Raw genomic sequence first — 14,124 nt, 5'->3', positions numbered from 1 at the left:
CGCAAAGCTGAAGGCACCACAAGGAGGTACTTAGCCCGAAGCGGTGAAAAGTTTTTCTTTTGTAGAAGACCGTTTCGTAGAAAAAACGACGCAAGTGCGCGCTTGAATACCTTCGGGACTTCGGCGGTCCTGCCTTCGAGGTATTCTATTAGGGCCTTAAGTTCCGGGTCGGCCCGCTGTCGTTCAGCGAAGTCGTCGGTAGTGATCGTTCCCAAGAAGTAGTCATCATCCGGGTCGTCGGGTAGCGGCTGGTCGACAGGCGCACGAGAGAGACAGTCGGCGTCGGAGTGTTTTTTGCCGGACTTGTAAATGACAGTAATGTCATATTCTTGAAGTCTCAGGCTCCATCGTGCGAGGCGACCTGAAGGGTCCTTCAAAGTGGCTAGCCAACACAAGGCGTGGTGGTCGCTCACAACTTTGAAGGGCCTGCCGTAGAGGTATGGGCGAAATTTCGACGTAGCCCAGATGATGGCGAGGCACTCCTTTTCTGTTGTGGAATAATTTGCTTCTGCTTTGGAAAGCGATCGGCTGGCGTAACTAATAACCCTTTCAAGTCCGTCAGCCCTCTGCACAAGATCGGCGCCAAGACCTACGCTGCTTGCGTCAGTATGTATTTCTGTCTCGGCGAATTCCTCGAAATGGGCAAGTAACGGAGGCGTCTGGAGGCGATGTTTGAGCTCCTGGAAAGCGTGTTCCTGTGGCGTTTCCCACTTGAACTCCACGTCGGCCTTGGTAAGGTTAGTGAGAGGATCAGCGATGTGGGCGAAGTTTTTCACGAACCGCCTATAATAGGCGCACAGGCCCAGAAATCGGCGCACGGCTTTCTTGTCAGTGGGCGGCGGGAAGTAGGCGATGGCGGCTGTTTTCCGTGGATCAGGACGAACTCCAGATTTGCTGATAACGTGCCACAGAAACAAGAGCTTTTCATACGCAAGTCTGCACTTTTCTGGCTTCAGTGTGAGTCCGGAAGTCTTGATGGCTTGAAGTACAGCTTCAAGGCGCCGAAGATGCTCGTCGAAACTCGAGGAAAACACGACGACGTTGTCCAAGTACACAAGGCAAGTCTGCCACTTCAATCCTGCAAGTACTGTATCCATAACGCGTTGAAAAGTTGCAGGCGCTGAGCAAAGGCCGAAGGGCATCACCTTAAACTCGAAGAGGCCGTCCGGTGTTATAAACGCCGTCTTCTGTCGGTCTCTTTCGTCGACTTCGATTTGCCAATAGCCAGTCTTGAGGTCCATTGACGAAAAGTACTTGGCGTTATGGAGCCGATCAAGTGCGTCGTCTATTCGTGGGAGAGGATACACGTCCTTTCTTGTGATTTTGTTCAGGCGGCCATAATCGACGCAGAAACGTAGGGTTCCATTCTTTTTCTTCACTAACACCACGGGGGATGCCCATGGGCTCTTGGACGGCTGGATAATGTCATCCCGCAGCATTTCATCAACTTGTCTCTTCATGGCCTCACGTTCTCGCGTCGAAACCCTGTACGGACTCTGACGGAGTGGTCTGGCATTTTCTTCGGTTATGATGCGATGTTTCGTGATTGGGGTCTGCCGAATTTTCGATGACGACGAAAAGCAATCTTCGTATTGCAGGAGCAGGGCCTTGAGCTGTTCTTGCTTATCGTTCGGAAGTCTGGGATTGACGTCGAAAGCTATGGGAGGGGCTTGGTTCCTCTGAGCAGGTTCCGCAGAATCGGCGAGGGCGAAAGCACTGGTGGCTTTGACAATTTCTTCGATGTATGCGACCGTTGTTCCTTTGTTCACATGTTTGTACTCATTGCTGAAATTCGTGAGCATAACCGTTGCTTTGCCTCCCCGCAGCTCTGCAATTCCTCTTGCGACGCAAATATTTCGGGTGACCAACAGATGCTGACTGCCTTCAACGACGCCTTTGAAGTCAGGTGATTCAGGAGCGCCGACTGAAATAATGACGCTTGAGCGAGGCGAAATGGTAACTTGTTCTTCCAGCACATTCAAGGCATGGTGTCCAGACGGCGTGCGCGGCGGTAGTGCTTCTTCTGTGGATAACGTTATCGACTTAGTTTTTAGGTTGATGACAGCACCATGGAGGCATAAGAAGTCCATGCCAAGGATGACATCTCTCGAGCAACGCTGTAGGACTATGAAGTCTGTAGGATAAATACGGCCGTTAATGGTGACTCTCGCTGTGCAGATTCCTGCAGGCATTACGAGATGACCTCCGGCTGTGCGGATTTCAGGGCCTTTCCAAGCTGTCCTAACTTTCTTTAACTTTGCGGCGAACGACCCACTGATGACAGAATAGTCGGCTCCAGTATCGACGAGAGCGGTCACACTGTGGCCGTCGATAAGAACGTCGAGGTCGCTAGTTCGCCGTCTCGCATTACAGTTAGGGCGTGGCGTCGGGTCACGGCTGCGTCGGCTTGTTCCGCTGCTTCCATGTTGCGTCGTCAGGCCACCTTCAGTAAGTGAGCTTTCGCCGTCAGGGCTTTGCCTGGTTGGCGTTGTGTTCGGAAAGCTCCGTCGCGGCGTCGACGTCGTCGGAGGATCTTCGGTAGTTCGTCACACAGCAACCGCACCTCCACCGGTTGCTGCCCTTAGTTTCCCGGATACGGGCTAGGAGACCGGCCCCGAGTTGGGCCAGAGTACTGTCGGTGGTGCGGTGACGTGCGGCGGCTGGGCGACGGCGAACGCGAAGAGCTTCGTGGTGTCCACCGAGTTCCTGTCAGGTAGTCGGCAATGTCACGTGGTCGTTCTCCTGGCTGCGGACGTGGTGCATCGACGGCGAAGCCACGCAGTCCCATCTGTCGGTACTGGCAACGGCGGTAAGTGTGCCCGGCCTCGCCGCAGTGGTAGCACAGTGGGCGGTGGTCAGGGGTGCGCCAAACGTCGGTTTTCCTCGGCGCACTGCGCTGGCCCGCTGATGAACGGTAGGTCGTCGGTGGGGGTGGTGGCGGCGGTGGTGTCTGGCGACGGAAGTGCGACGGGGCGGCGTTTTGGCGTGGACGGGGAGGAGCGTTGTGGCGCACTGCAGCGGCGTAGCTCATAGTTTCTGGCTCGGGCAGCGGTGTATGGGGAATTGGAAGTGATTGCCGAACTTCTTCTCGCACAATGTCGGCAATCGAATCCACTTGAGGTTGCGCCGAAGGCAACAGTTTGCGCAGCTCTTCCCGCACGATCGCTCGGATCGTTTCACGCAGGTTTTCGGAGTCACTGGTTTGAGCAGCAGCGCATTCTGGAGTCAGGCGACGATTATACAGTCTGGTGCGCATGTCAAGGGTTTTTTCGATGGTGGTCGCCTCGGATACAAATTCTTGGACGGTGTTCGGTGGATTCCTCATTAGTCCCGCGAAGAGCTCCTGTTTGACCCCTCGCATGAGGAAACGAACTTTATTCTCCTCAGGCATGTCTGGGTCAGCGTGACGAAATAGGCGGGTCATCTCCTCTGTGAAAATTCCAACCTTCTGATTCGGTAGCTGAACCCGGGTCTCTAGTTGAGCAGCGGCCCTTTCTTTGTGAGCGACGTTCGCGAACGTTTGCAGAAATGCGCCGCAAAAGACATCCCACGTTCGGAGCGTGGACTCACGATTTTCTAGCCAGGTCCTTGCGGTGTCTTCCAGGTAGAAGTACACACGCCGGAGCTTTTCTTCGTTGTCCCAGTGGTTGAGGGCGGCCACACGGTCGTATGTTTCTAACCAGGACTCCGGGTCTTCGAACGATGACCCATGGAAAATTGGTGGTTCCCTGGGTTGATGCATGACCATCGTGGGCAGGGATGCGGCGGTTGTCATTGTCGCTGCAGTCGCGGTCATGGCCTTGGTCTTCCGCGCCTTGTCTTCTAGAATCCCGTACTCCGGTGGTAGCCCTTGCTGTCGGCGGCTTGTTCGCTGCTCCTGGTTGGCGTCGGTGTCTTCCCTGCGACGTGGGCTGGGTTCACGGCTTGACGGGGGCGTGCGGTACATGAACGAAGCAGCACCTCCACCAGATGTCACGGTGTCGTGACGTGGCCGAAGACAGGAGACTTCGTGTTGGGATTTAACTGTTTATTTGGGCGAACCTGTGCCCGGTAAACGGAAAGTCCAATTACAGCAGCAGTCTCGCACAGATAGCAGTCTCGGACTGATAGCGGCGAACGGAGCGTCGACCTTCGATCAACAACTGACAAGCGGCGAAGCGCGTCGGCATTTATACTCCCGCCGTCGAATGTTCTAGCGCTACCGCTGGCGGCGGCGTACGTTCCAGAACAATCTGTATCATTCGCACAGTGGGCGTGATCTTATCGAAATGATCTACTACAGTCCGGAACCCTCTCGAAAACTGCAGGCGCGGTTTGCGCTGAGAAGCGTGTGGTGTTTTGGGACGATAACAAAAGCTTGGGAAATGGAACGTGGCAATATGTTCTGATGATGGTGAGAGTGGAGCATGACTGTCTCCGTAGCGCGATTGGCTAGCGCGATCGGCTGTTAACCGAAAGGTTGGAGGTTACAGCCCGTCCGGTGGTGGTGCGGCGCTTTTTTTTGGGCTGATAGCTTTGAAGATATGTTCTGTTGGTGGTGAGAGTGGAGCACGACTGTCTCCGTGGCGCAATTGGCTAGCGCGATCGACTGTTGACCGAAAGGTTGGAGTTTCGAGCCCACCCAGTGGTGGTGCGGCGCTTTTTTTTCTTTCGGCTGATAGCTTTGAATGTATGTTCTGATGATGGTGAGAGTGGAGCACGACTGTCTCCGTGGCGCAATTGGCTAGCGCGATCGGCTGTTAACCGAAAGGTTGCAGGTTCGAGCCGACCCGGTGGTAGTGCGGCGCTTTTTATTTCTTTGGGCTGATAGCTTTGAAGATATATTCTGATGGGGGTGAGAGTGGAGCAGGACTGTCTGTGTGGCGCATTTGGCTAGCGAGATCGGCTGTTAACCGAAAGGTTGGAGTTTTGAGCCCTCCCGGGAGTGGTGTGTTGCTTTTTTCTTTGCGCTGATAGCTTTGAAGATATGTTCTGATGGTGGTGAAAGTGTAGCACGACTGTCTCCGTGGCGCAATTGGCTAGCGCGATCGGCTGTTAACCGAAAGTTTGGAGGCTCGAGCCCACCCGGTGGTGATGCGGCGCTTCTTTTTTTTGCGCTGATAGCTTTGGAGAAATGTTCTGACGGTGGTGAGATTGGAGCACGACTGTCTCCGTGGCGCAAATGGATAGCACGTTCGGCTATAAACCAAAAGGTTGGAGGTTCGAGGCCACCCGGTGGTGTTGCGGCGCTTTTTTTTCTTTAGGCTGATAGCTTTGAAGATATGTTTTGATGGTGGTGAGAGTAGAGCACGACTGTCTCTGTGGCGCAATTGGCTGGCGCGATCGGCTGTTAACCAAAAAATTGGAGGTTCGAGCCCACCTGGTGGTGGTGCGGTGCTTTTTTTCTTTAGGCTGGAGCTTTGAAGATATGTTCTGATGGTGATGAGAATGAAGCAGGACTCTCTCCGTGGCCCAATCGGCTAGCGCGATCGGCTGTTAACCAAAAGGTTCGGCCAAAAGTTAACCAAAAAAAGTTAACCGGCAAAAGTTAACCAAAAGTTAACCAAAAGGATCGGCTGTTAACCAAAAGCCCAAACAAAAAAAAGCGCCATACCACCACCGGGTGGGCTCGAACCACCAACCTTTCGGTTAACAGCCGATCGCGCTAGCCAAAATCGCCACGGAGACAGTCCTGCTCCACACTCACCACCATCAGAACATATCTTCAAAGCTATCAGCCCAAGAAAAAAAAGCAACACACCACTCCCGGGAGGGCTCGAACCTCGAACCTTTTAGTTAACAGCCGATCGCGCTAGCCAATAGTGCCACGGAGACAGTCGTGCTCAACTCTCACCACCGTCAGAACATTTCTTCAGAGCTATCAGCCCAAAGGAAAAAAAGCGCCGCACCACCACCGGGTGGGCTCGAACCTCCAACCTTTCGGTTAACAGCCCATCGCGCTAGCCAATCGAGCCACGGAGACAGTCCGGCTCCACTCTCACCCCCGTCACAACATTTCTTCAGAGCTATCAGCCCAAAGAAAAAGAAGCGCTGCACCACCACCGGGTGGGCTCGAACCTCCAACCTTTCGGTTAACAGCCGATCACGCGAGCCAATTGCGCCACGGAGACAGTCCTGCTCCAATCTCACCACCATCAGAACATATCTTCAAAGCTATCAGCGCAAAGAAAAAAGCAACACACCACTCCCGGGAGGGCTCGAAACTCCAACCTTTCGGTTAACAGCCGATTCAGCTTGTCCATTGCGCCACGGAGACAGTCTTGCTGCACTCTCACCACCATCAGAACATATCTTCAAAGCTATCAGCCCAAAGAAAAAAAAGCGCCGCACCACCACCGGGTGGGCACAAACCTCCAAAATTTCAGTTAACAGCCGATCGCACTAGCCAATTGCGCCACGGAGACAGTCAGGCTCCACTCTCACCACCAACAGAACATATCTTCAAAGCTTTTAGCGCAAAGAAAAAAGCAACACACCACTCCTGGGAGGGCTTGAACCTCGAACCTTTCGGTTACCAGCCGATCGCGCTAGCCAATTGCGCCACGGAGACAGTCGTGCTCCACTCTCACCACCATCAGAACATATCTTCAAAGCTATCAGCGCAAAGAAAAAAGCAACACACCACTCCCGAGAGGGCTCGAACCTCCAACCTTTCCGTTAGCAGCCGATCGCGCTAGCCAAATGCGCCACGGAGACAATCCTGCTCCACTCTCACCACCATCAGAACATATCTTCAAAGCTATCAGCCGAAAGAAAAAAAAGCGCCGCACCACCACCGGGTGGGCTCGAACCTCCAAACTTTCGGTTAGCAGCCGATCGCGCTAGCCAGTTGCGCCACGGAGACAGTCGCGCTCCACTCTCACCACCATCAGAACATATCTTCAAAGCTATCAGCCCAAAGAAAAAAAAGCGCCGCACCACCACCGGGTGGGCTCGATCCTGCAACCTTTCGGTTAACAGCCGATCGCGCTAGCCAATTGTGCAACGGAGACAGTCCTGCTCCACTCTCACCACCATCAGAACATATCTTGAAAGCTATCAGCTCAAAGAAAAAAAAGCACCGCACCACCACCGGGTGAGCTCGAACCTCCAACCTTTCGGTTAACAGCCGATCGCGCCAGCCAATTGCGCCACGGAGACAGTCGTGCTCCACTCTCACCCCCGTCAGAACATTTCTTCAGAGCTATCAGCCCAAAGAAAAAAAAGCGCCGCACCACCACCGGGTGGGCTCGAAACTCCAAGCTTTCGGTTAACAGCTTTTCGCGCTAGCCAAATGCGCCACGGAGAGAGTCCTGCTCCACTCTCACCACCATCAGGACATATCTTCAAAGCTATCAGCGCAAAGAAAAAAAAGCGCCGCACCACCACCGGGTGGGCTCGAAGCTCCAACCTTTCGATTAACAGCCGATAGCGCTAGCTAATTGCGCCACGGAGACAGTCGTGCTCCACTCTCACCACCATCAGAACATATCTTCAAAGCTATCAGCGAAAAGAAAAAAAAAGCGACACACCGTCCCCGGGTGGACTCAAACCTCCCACCTTTCGGTTAACAGCCAATCGCGCTAGCCAATTGCGCCACGGAGACAGTCGTGCTCCCCTCTCACCACTGTCAGAACATTTCTCCAAAGCTATCAGCTCAAAGAAAAAAAAGCGACACACCGTCCCCGGGAGTGCTCGAACCTCCAACCTTTTGGTTAACAGCCGATCGCGCTAGGCAATTGCGCCACGGAGACAGTCGTGCTCCACTCTCACCACCATCAGAACACATCTTCAAAGCTATCAGCGCAAGTGAAAAAGCAACACACCACTCCCGGGAGGGCTCGAACCTCCAACCTTTCGGTTAACAGCCGATCGCGCTAGCAAATTGCGCCACGGAGACAGTCCTGCTATACTCTCACCACCATGAGAGGATATCTTAAAAGCTATCAGTCCAAAGAAAAAAAAAGCGCCGCACCACCACCGTGTTGGCTCGAACCTCCAACTTTTCGGTTAACAGCCGATCGCGCTAGCCAATTGCGCCACGCAGACAGTCGTGCTCCACTCTCACCACCATCAGAACATTTCTTCAGAGCTATCAGCCCAAAGAAAAAAAGCGCCACACCACCACAGGGTGGGCTCGAACCTCCAAACTTTCGGTCAACAGCAGATCGCGCTAGCCAACTGCGCCACGGAGACAGTCCTGCTCCACTCTCCGACCATCAAAACATATCTTTAAAGCTATCGGTCGAAAGTAAAAAAAGCACCGCACCACCACCGGGTGAGCTCGAACCTCCAACCTTTCGGTTAACAGCCGATCGCGCCAGCCAATTGCTCCATGGAGACAGCCGTGCTCCACTCTCACCCCCGTCAGAACATTTCTCCAAAGCTATCAGCCCAAAGAAAAAAAGCAACACACCGCTCCCGGGAGGGCTCGATTCTCCAACCTTTCTGTTAACAGCCGATCGCGCTAGCCAATTGCGCCACGGAGACAGTCGTTCTCCACTTTCACCACCATCAGAACATATTTTCAAAGCTATCAGCGCAAAGAAAAAAGCAACACACCACTCCCGAGAGGGCTCGAACCTCCAATTTTCCGTTAACAGCCGATCGCGCTAGCCAATTGCGCCACGGAGACAATCCTTCTCCACTCTCACCACCATCAGAACATATCTTCAAAGCTATCAGCCCAAAGAAAAAAAAGCGCCGCACCACCACCAGGTGGGCTCTAAACTCCAAGCTTTCGGTTAACAGCCGATCGCGCTAGCCAATTGCGCCACGGAGACAGTCCTGCTCCACTCTCCGACCATCAAAACATATCTTTAAAGCTATCGGTCGAAAGTAAAAAAAGCACCGCACCACCACCGGGTGAGCTCGAACCTCCAACCTTTCGGTTAACAGCCGATCGCGCCAGCCAATTGCTCCATGGAGACAGCCGTGCTCCACTCTCACCCCCGTCAGAACATTTCTTCAGAGCTATCAGCCCCAAGAAAAAAAGCGCCGCACCACCACCGGGTGGGCTCGAAACTCCAAGCTTTCGGTTAACAGCCTTCCGCGCTAGCCAATTGCGGCACGGAGATAGTCGTGCTCCACTCTCACCACCATCAGGACATATCTTCAAAGCTATCAGCGCAAAGAAAAAAGCGACACACCACTCCCGGGAGGGCTCGAAACTCCAATTTATTGGTTAACAGCGGAACGTGTTAGCCAATTGCGCCACGGAGACCGTCGTGCTCCAATCTCACCACCGTCAGAACATTTCTCCAAAGCTATCAGCGCAAAGAAAAAAAAGCGCCGCACCACCACCGGGTGGGCTCGAACCTCCAACCTTTCGATTAACAGCCGATCGCGCTAGCCAATTGCGCCACGGAGACAGTCGTGCTGCACTCTCACCACTGTCAGAACATTGCTTCAAAGCAATCAGCCCAAAGAAAAAAAGCGACACACCGTCCCCGGGAGCGCTCGAACCTCCAACCTTTCGGTTAACAGCCGTACGCGCTAGCCAATTGCGCCACGGAGACAGTCGTGCTCCAATCTCACCACCATCAGAAAACATCTTCAAAGCTATCAGCGCAAGTGAAAACGCAACACACCACTCCCGGGAGGGCTCGAAGCTCCAACCTTTCGGTTAACAGCCGATCGCGCTAGCAAATTGCGCCACGGAGGCAGTCCTGCTATACTCTCACCACACTCAGAGCATATCTTCAAAGCTATCAGCCCAAAGAAAAAAAAGCAACACACCACTCCCGGGAGGGCTCGAACCTCCAACCTTTCGGTTAACAGCCGATCACACTAGCCAATTGCGTCACGGAGACAGTCGTGCTCTACTCTCACCACCATCAGAACATATCTTCAAAGCTATCAGCGCAAAGAAAACAGCAACACACCACTCCCGGGAGAGCTCGATTCTCCAACCTTTCGGTTAACAGCCGATCGCGCTAGCCAACTGCGCCACGAAGACAGTCCTGCTCCACTCTCACCACCGTCAGAACATTTCTTCAGAGCTGTCAGCCCAAAGGAAAAAAAGCGCCGGACCACCACCGGGTGGGCTCGAACCTCCAACCTTTTGGTTAACAGCTGATCGCGCTAGCCAGTTGCGCCGCGGAGAGAATCGTGCTCCTCTCTCACCACCAACATAACATATCTTCAAAGCTATCACCGCAAAGAAAAAAGCAACACACCACTCCCGAGAGGGCTCGAACCGCCAATTTTCCGTTAACAGCCGATCGCGCTAGACAATTGCGCCACGGAGGCAGTCCTGCTTCACTCTCACCACCATCAGAACATATCTTCTAAGCTATCGGTCAAAAGAACAAAAAAGCGCCGCACCACCACCGGGTGGGCTCGAACCTCCAACCTTTCGGTTAACAGCCAATCGCGCTAGCCAATTGCGCCACGGAGACAGTCCCGCTCCACTCTCACCACCATCAGAACATATGTTCAAAGCTATCAGCGCATAGAAAAAAGGAACACACCACTCCCGGGAGAGCTCGAACCTCCAATTTATTGGTTAACAGCGGAACGTGTTAGCCAATTGCGCCACGGAGACCGTCGTGCTCCAATCTCACCACCGTCAGATCATTTCTCCAAAGCTATCAGCGCAAAGAAAAAAAAGCGCCGCACCACCACCGGGTGGGCTCGAACCTCCAACCTTTCGATTAACAGCCGATCGCGCTAGCCGAAATCGCCACGGAGACAGTCTTGCTGCACTCTCACCACTGTCAGAACATTTCTCCAAAGCAATCAGCCCAAAGAAAAAAAGCGACACACCGTCCCCGGGAGCGCTCGAACCTCCAACCTTTCGGTTAACAGCCGATCGCGCTAGCCAATTGCGCCACGGAGACAGTCGTGCTCCAATCTCACCACCATCAGAAAACATCTTCAAAGCTATCAGCGCAAGTGAAAATGCAACACACCACTCCCGGGAGGGCTCGAAGCTCCAACCTTTCGGTTAACAGCCGATCGCGCTAGCAAATTGCGCCACGGAGACAGTCCTGCTATACTCTCACCACACTCAGAGCATATCTTCAAAGCTATCAGCCCAAAGAAAAAAAAGCAACACACCACTAACGGGAGGGCTCGTACCTCCAACCTTTCGGTTAACAGCCGATCACGCTAGCCAATTGCGTCACGGAGACAGTCGTGCTCTACTCTCACCACCATCAGAACATATCTTCAAAGCTTTCAGCGCAAAGAAAACAGCAACACACCACTCCCGGGAGAGCTCGATTCTCCAACCTTTCGGTTAACAGCCGATCGCGCTAGCCAACTGCGCCACGAAGACAGTCTTGCTCCACTCTCACCACCGTCAGAACATTTCTTCAGAGCTGTCAGCCCAAAGGAAATAAAGCGCCGGACCACCACTGGGTGGGCTCGAACCTCCAACCTCTTGGTTAACAGCTGATCGCGCTAGCCAATTGCGCCGCGCAGAGAGTCGTGCTCCTCTCTCACCACCAACATAACATATCTTCAAAGCTATCACCGCAAAGAAAAAAGCAACACACCACTTCCGGGAGGGCTTGAACCTCGAACCGTTCGGTTAACAGCCGATCGCGCTAGCCAATTGCGCCACGGAGACAGTCGTGCTCCACTCTCACCACCATCAGAACATATTTTCAAAGCTATCAGCGCAAAGAAAAAAGCAACACACCACTCCCGAGAGGGCTCGAACCTCCAATTTTCCGTTAACAGCCGATCGCGCTAGACAATTGCGCCACGGAGGCAGTCCTGCTTCACTCTCACCACCATCAGAACATATCTTCTAAGCTATCGGTCAAAAGAACAAAAAAGCGCCGCACCACCACCGGGTGGGCTCGAACCTCCAACCTTTCGGTTAACAGCCAATCGCGCTAGCCAATTGCGCCACGGAGACAGTCCCGCTCCACTCTCACCACCATCAGAACATATGTTCAAAGCTATCAGCGCATAGAAAAAAGGAACACACCACTCCCGGGAGAGCTCGAACCTCCAACCTTTCGGTTAACAGCCGATCGCGCTAGCTAATTGCACCATTGAGACAGTCGTGCTCCAATCTTACCACCGTCAGAACATTTCTCCAAAGCTATCAGCGCAAAGAAAAAAAAGCGCGGCACCACCACCGGGTGGGCTCGAACCTCCAACCTTTCATTTAACAGCCGATCGCGCTAGCTAATTGAGCCACGGAGACAGTCGTGCTCCACTCTCACCACCATCAGAACATAACTTCAAAGCTATCAGCCCAAAGAAAAAAAAGCAACACACCACTAACGGGAGGGCTCGTACCTCCAACCTTTCGGTTAACAGCCGATCACGCTAGCCAATTGCGTCACACAGACAGTCCTGCTCCACTCTCCGCACCATCTGAACATATCTTGAAAGCTATCAGCCCAAAGAAGAAAAAGCGCCGCACCACCACCGGGTGGGCTCGAACCTCCAAACTTTTGGTTAACAGCTGATCGCGCTAGCCAATTGCGCCACGGAGACAGTCCTGCTCCACTCTCACCACCATCAGAACATATCTTCAAAGCTATCAGCCCAAAGAAAAAAAAGCGCCGCACCACCACCGCGTGGGCTCGAACATCCAACCTTTTGGTTAACAGCCGATCGCGCTAGCCAATTGCGCCACGGAGACAGTCGTGCTTCACTCTCACCACCATCAGAACATATCTTCAAAGCTATCAGCGCAAAGAAAAAAGCGACACACCACTCCCGGGAGGGCTCGAAACTCCAATTTTTCGGTTAACAGCCGAACGTGCTAGCCAATTGCACCACGGAGACAGTCGTGCTCCAATCTTACCACCGTCAGAACATTTCTCCAAAGCTATCAGCGCAAAGAAAAAAAAGCGCGGCACCACCACCGGGTGGGCTCGAACCTCCAACCTTTCATTTAACAGCCGATCGCGCTAGCTAATTGAGCCACGGAGACAGTCGTGCTCCACTCTCACCACCATCAGAACATAACTTCAAAGCTATCAGTGCAAAAAAAGCGCCGCACCACCACCGGGTGGGCTCGAACCTCCAACTTTTCGGTTAACAGCCCATCGCGCTAGCCAAAATCGCCACGGAGACAGTCGTGCTCCACTCTCACCACTGTCAGAACATTTCTCCAAAGCTATCAGCGCAAAGAAAAAAAAAGCGACACACCGTCCCCGGGAGCGCTCGAACCTCCAACCTTTCGGTTAACGGCCGATCGCGCTAGCCAATTGCGCCACGGAGACAGTCCTGCTCCACTCTCATCACCATCAGAACATATATTCAAAGCCATTAGCCCAACAAAAAAAGCGCCGCACCACCACCGGGTGGGCTCGAACCTCCAAACTTTCGATTAACAGCCGAACGTGCTAGCCGATTGCACCACGGAGACAGTGGTGCTCCACTCTCATCACCATCAGAACACACCTTCAAAGCTATCAGCGCAAGTGAAAAAGCAACACACCAATCCCGGGAGGGCTCGAACCTCCAACCTTTCGGTTAACAGCCGATCGCGCTAGCCAATCGCGCCACGGAGACAATCGTGCTCCACTCTCACCACCATCAGAACATATCTTCAAAGCTATCAGCGCAAAGAAAAAAGCAACACACCACTCCCGGGAGAGCTCGAGGCTCCAACCTTTCTGTTAACAGCCGATCGCGCAAGCCAATTGTGCCACGGAGACAGTCCTGCTCCACTCTCACCACCGTCAGAACATTTCTTCAGAGCTATCAGCCCAAAGGAAAAAAAGCGCCGGACCACCACCGGGTGGGCTCGAACCTCCAAACTTTTGGTTAACAGCCGATCGTGCAAGCCAATCGCGCCATGGAGAGAGTGGTGCTCCACTCTCACCACCAACAGAACATATCTTCAAAGCTATTAGCGCAAAGAAAAAAGCAACACACCACTCCCGGGAGGGCTTGAACCTCGAACCTTTCGGTTACCAGCCGATCGCGCTAGCCAATTGCGCCACGGAGACAGTCGTGCTCCACTCTCACCACCATCAGAACATATCTTCAAAGCTATCAGCGCAAAGAAAAAAGCAACACACCACTCCCGAGAGGGCTCGAACCTCCAACCTTTCCGTTAGCAGCCGATCGCGCTAGCCAAATGCGCCACGGAGACAGTCCTGCTCCACTCTCACCACCATCAGAACATATCTTCAAAGCTATCAGCCGAAAGAAAAAAAAAGCGCCGCA

At 53.4% G+C, this 14,124-nt stretch overlaps 2 non-coding genes across 2 annotated transcripts; both read right to left on the bottom strand.

Moving 5' to 3' along the window:
• Positions 1-9,423: 9,423 nt before the first annotated feature.
• Positions 9,424-9,497, bottom strand: TRNAN-GUU (transfer RNA asparagine (anticodon GUU)). Its single transcript has one exon. It is a non-coding gene; the product is annotated as a tRNA-Asn (tRNA).
• Positions 9,498-10,746: 1,249 nt separating this feature from the next.
• TRNAN-GUU (transfer RNA asparagine (anticodon GUU)) lies at positions 10,747-10,820 on the bottom strand. The gene has a single exon. It is a non-coding gene; the product is annotated as a tRNA-Asn (tRNA).
• Positions 10,821-14,124: the final 3,304 nt, after the last annotated feature.

The sequence above is a fragment of the Rhipicephalus microplus genome, unplaced genomic scaffold (assembly GCF_043290135.1).
Source record: "Rhipicephalus microplus isolate Deutch F79 unplaced genomic scaffold, USDA_Rmic scaffold_69, whole genome shotgun sequence".
Lineage (NCBI taxonomy): Eukaryota > Metazoa > Arthropoda > Arachnida > Ixodida > Ixodidae > Rhipicephalus > Rhipicephalus microplus.
This window is presented reverse-complemented; position numbering and strand designations above follow the sequence as displayed.